This window comes from Cyprinus carpio, unplaced genomic scaffold (assembly GCF_018340385.1).
Source record: "Cyprinus carpio isolate SPL01 unplaced genomic scaffold, ASM1834038v1 S000006738, whole genome shotgun sequence".
In the NCBI taxonomy this organism is placed as follows: Eukaryota; Metazoa; Chordata; class Actinopteri; order Cypriniformes; family Cyprinidae; genus Cyprinus; species Cyprinus carpio.
Window position 1 is genome coordinate 106609 of NW_024879337.1, and position 5598 is coordinate 112206.

General features: G+C 37.6%; 1 pseudogene; it reads right to left on the bottom strand.

Moving 5' to 3' along the window:
* Positions 1-221: 221 nt before the first annotated feature.
* The window catches only part of LOC122144606, a 7108-nt pseudogene continuing 1731 nt past the window's right edge, over positions 222-5598 (bottom strand).

The window sequence follows — 5598 nt, forward strand, 5'->3', positions numbered from 1 at the left end:
TCTTATCACTGTTGAATGCAGTTAGTCACTAAAAAAAACTGACCCCAAATTTTAAAGAGAAGATAACCCTTAGAGTATAGGGAATACATGATTCGCCTCTTTGTTTTTATTTGTATGGTATATTTAAGACACTTGCATACATCTGCAAATTTCAGCTCTTCAAATCTTTAAAACTGCAGATGTTTCAAAGTGAATATCAGTCAAACCAAAACATCCATCCTCTAGTTCTTGTAAATTTTCTTCAGCTTCTCTTTTTGCTCCATTCCACACGCCACTCTCCAGTCCAGTAGTGTCTGGTCTGTGTGCCACTTTGCTTGATCCAGTTCTGATAAACGAAAAAAAGGGTTATTTTTTTTTTGGTCTCTAAATGCTAAATCTTATTGCAACATGCATTACACATTTACCTTTTTAGGAATGTCTGGAAAATCTGATTAACCATCTTATGATTCCTGTGACACCAGCTCCCCTATGTATCTGGAAAATAAAACCGTCAGAGACTCACGGTGGTTCATATTTTACCGATGATATATTTGATTTATTAAGACATCAATATATCAGCCTTGCTTTTTGGTGTCTTACCCGACTTAAAGAAAGTAGCCACCATCCCTTTTGATCAAAGCACAACCAGTACTATGTGCATCTATAAAGATAAACATAAATGAAGATCCGTCTTCATCACAACTGAACGAAGCTTAATTCTTAGTGTTTGAGAGCTGCTTTGATTTAATCACCAGAGAGGAATCATCGCGGCAGCACAGCACTCCAAGTTAAGACAAGGCCTGACATACGCCATGATTTCATCACGCACTGAGCCAACGCTTCCCCAGACACACACACACAGAGTACCTGGAGAAAAAAAATGCATCCCATAATGTGTGTCATTGCTGCTCAATGGCTGAGTCCCAGCTAAGCATAAACCCTCTAATTTTATTTCCCTCAGATCATGTTACATGTCTGACCTTCTGTTTATATGGAAGAACTTGAGGGTTTTTTACCATTTTTGATTCCAATGAGATACGGCTTGTTGTTGTTCTTTCAGCCAGCTGTAGTTCTCCTGGCCTTGAAGTCCACACACATCGCTTTTTAACAGTCAATACTTCGTTTTCAAACAACATTATATTTGTAATTAGTAAGTGAATATAAAAGAAAGATGAATAGACTTCTTTGAACAAATGTCTCCAAGCCCTCACATCTAACTTATGGCAACTGGTCCCTTCTGAGCTACTTAGAACAGGAAGGAATTTTTGTTAATCAAATAAAATGTGTAACGTAATTCATATTAAATATGGCAAAAATCAGGTTTTAAGGCCATACATCAGTAAATACAGGTCTCCCTTTCTGATTGGCCTCCCATTGGACTGAGAGGTTGGACCATCAAGCAGGTACCGATGAAGGACTATGGACAAGCGAAAGCCTCAAGTTGTTGCTTCCACAACAACAGAACTAACAGCTTTGTAATTGGGCGCAAACAGGTGGAGAACAGTGAACAGTAAAAGAACAGGATGAACGTCAGCCTGAATAAAAGCAAGATAAATCAGTAACATCTGCCACACACTTCATGCAGAGCGTGGCCTCATACATCAGGGGGTGTAACTCACACCGGGGTTATCTGTTACGCAGCCGTGGGATGAGTGCCAGGCTGACCAGCAGTCCTGCCAGGTTCACTCCCAGGCGTTCCCTTTGTCAGGACAAAAAAAGCAGAGAAATGACACACTGACACATGGAAACCACTGACACATTTTTGACCCTCAACTTCCTACATTAAGAGGGAATTTTGCTGGGAGAATCAAGAAAGGAAAACTATTGTGAAGTATATGAGAGAAAAGTGAATAAAAACCTGGCTCCCATCTTTGGCGGAGATATCAGCCATGTTGTTTCTAAGTGAGCTTGTATGGACAGTTTTTAAGGCAGCTCTTGTTGCTCCACCAGCGACTCCTACAATGGACTGGAATGACAGAAATAATGGAATATGTCTAGGTATTTACTGTCAAACAGATTTAAGGTATAGAGGAAGATGCAGTAATGTTTTACCTTAAAAAATCCAGCAATGCAGACGATTAGAGTGAAAAACGGAGGGAAATGAGGGGCTGCAATCTCCATGAACATCGCCATCGTCCATTAAGAATGTCAGCTTAAGAGCCTGACAAGACAAGAAAGAGATTATTATGTCAAATATTTATGAGAAGTATTACATTAAAATGTTAACAACATTAAAGTCATTGCTGTACCGTACCTCCAGTTTTTGGCTTCAGAATCTAACTTGCTCCTGAAATACAAGGTCACAATTAAAACTATAAAATAAAACATCTTCACAATCTGAATGGTGGGTCAAATATTACCCTTTGAGCCAAGCAAAAAGTATCTTCCCAGCATCCCAGTTCCATCTGGAAAAAAAAAGAGGGAGAAAATGGTTAGAAAAGCATGCATTCAAAAATGAACATGAGTCATCTGTGCACATACCCCTAAGCAACCATGTTATTGTAGCTGCTGCAACTGTTGCTTCTTGATTTCCAACCCCAACACCCCTCAGTGAAGCCTGAGTGGCGAACCGTGTGTGCTGCTTGAGAGCAGCTGGAGAGTGTGCCAGACAGAGAGCTGGAAAATGCCTTGGAACACAAAATATATTAGTACATATATATATATATATATAAAACATAAAAACAAGTATTGTATTACAAATAAATGTTGCTCCTTTGAACTTTCTATTTGTCAAAGAATAAAAAAAACCATATCACTGTTTCCACAAATATATATAAAGCAGCACTACTGTTTCAACAATGATAATAATAATAAATCTTTCCTAAACACCAAATCAACATATTGACTTCTGAAAAATCATGTGAGATAATTAATTACATTAGAAAATATATTCAAATAGAAAACACTGTATTTCAGAATATTTTTATAATTATTACTGTGTTTTTGATCAAATAAATGCAGACCTGGTGAAAGTCAGAGACATTTTTTCATCTTAACCAATGTCCAAGTTTTTGTTATTTCAAGGTCAAAAAAAAAAAAAAAAAAAAAAAAAACATTAAATAAATAAATAAAATAAAGTACTTGTATTAAGTCTTATTGAGTAATAAATTAATTGTGGGGTATTTCTTCTGTTTCTGTCAACATTAAGGTTAATAATATTATTCTTTTTGTCAAAAATCTTTTATGTTTGGCAAATGATTTTTTTGCCCCGACAACAAAACCTATCAAAGAACCTTCAGCCCTGCCCGAGTGTTTGATCTTCTGGGATATGTACATGCACAGTTTGTCCCCAGAGTTGATATTGAAGGTAATCCCCGCGGCGACACTCCTCAGGGATAGCCCCTATGTGGCAGGAGGAAGACACTCTGGCAGCGGGAGAGGAAGATCTTCATGATGTGAGACCTAGCAGAGAGCAGTTTGTGGGGTGATCGAGAGGACTTTCCTGTTTTTCAGTGCCAGTCACGCACTTGAAACATGCCAGAGACTGAATTTTCTCGCCAGTCTGCCGCCCACCACTGCATCCCTCTCTCTGTCTTCTTCTTAACCTCACATCCTTTTCAGGAAGTATATCCATGACTCATATGAGCCCTAGCGCCTCTGTGGCAACCACCCCTTCAACACCGTTCCTCCATCACTCTGCATTTTCTGCATATCAGTTCAACACGTAAACGCATTAAACACCAACGAGCCACCAAGCCGCGTGATAATTAATCAATACTTCTGGGTCTTTACTTTGAATCTTTCACACTCAACTGTAACAGCAGTCTCACACATTGTTGCAATCATGCACATTATCTAGCAAAAAATATATTTTGTTTTTAATGAAAATGAGTTTTCTGCATGCTCGTCACGCTGTGTAGATTCGTAAATGTACAAATACGTGCAGGTGTTAAGTATTGTAGATTGCGTTTCCAGTCGATTTGACTGGAATCGCCCACCTCACCAGCGTTCCAATGGCTAGCGTCCCACGTGTATCACGCTTCGGTTTAGCTAGATCTGATCGCCGCGTTTCATGGGCACGACGCGGCTACTGATTGCCTCATGGGGATTTACGTAAGCGTAATCAAAACCATATGAAACGAGTGAGAAACGATACTATGCTAGTAGTTTTATTTAATTTCACTACTTAACTTCTTTATTTGTGTGGCTACCTCATACGCAACGATTTGTTTTGTATTTTGAGTTTTGTAAACATTACATTGTGTGTTTTAATTTTGTTCTGTATTAAATCTCCTGGCAGCAGCTTCTTTTTCCTTTTGTTCTTTTCTTTCCTTTAATGAAATGGAACAAGGAGAACAAGAGGGACTCTCCAGCCCCCAAGTGTCTCTCTCTTGTTAAATGTAGACAGCTATCACGCTCCAGAATAACTCAGGGAATAGCTGGACCTTCGCAAGCAAGTTGTTTAAAAAGCCCCATGTGAAGTCAGAGTAAAGTTGAAATATGTATGGAATTTTTATTATTTTATTTTAATGTTTAACATTCTGGGTATCAATGATTATAGTAGCTGGTGTCATGGTTGCTTTGGGTTTTATGTCTTCTTAACACAATCTGACGGCACAAACATATTTTTATCACCGCCAGTGTTACTAGTTACTCAGAGAATGTAATATATTACTCATTACTTTCAGTTACTCCCTTTCAAAAGCATATTGCTACTACTTATTACTTTCTGGCAACAGTAATTGCCACTGGTATTACTTTTCTTCACAGAAGTTGTAACTGTGTACCACATATAAAATTCCTTCTGGCACCAGCACAACAACATATTTCTGCATTTCCAACAACAAACGCAACATTTATAAAACCACACTGGATCACAGTCAGAAGTTATTACAATCACTCAGTAGTGACTGATAGTGACATCTTTCAGGTAGAAGTGCCAGGCCAATCCTAATAATTGTCAGCGTGTAGCTTTGAAGCTAATTGTAACTTCCCTCATATCTACGTTTATATTTCACTGTACATTTATCAAATGGGAGTTTGTAAGAAACTGTTTAATTCTCTTCCAAAAGGATTTTTAATTCTATATAATGTGCACATGCTGATCAGAAGGATGTGGGTGGATGTAATGCCAGAGTAAAGTAAAAGCCACAACTTACACAACAGTGTTCAGATTCATCTTTTTTTCCTGGACAAATCAATATAATGCAATATTTCTATCTGCTGAACGCAGCTGCCTCCATATTCCAAGCTTGCCTGCTGCACTTGGGACATCACATGCATGTGCGAAGTCGTGAAAAATTAAGTGGAAAATAAATCTAGGGAATTATTTTGATTGTTGGATTTTAAATTTTAGGCATCAAAAGTAACTAAACTTTTTATGGATGGTAACGTAAATTTTTGTTTTTTTAAATCTTAACTGCAAGTTTTCAACAAAAGTAATACTATTTTCATTAACTAAATTACTTACTAACAAGCTTTCTGCCTAACACAGATTACCTTTTCTTTATTAGTTAAAACAATCATGTAAAGCAATAGTTCTCAAACCAGGTGATATATTTAACTTGAACCAGGGGACCTCAGCAAACTTGTCGAGATGACCCTAAAATGATTTCAAATATGACCAAATAACATTTTCCCAAAAACAATGAGCTAAACCAACAACAAAAAATATATGAT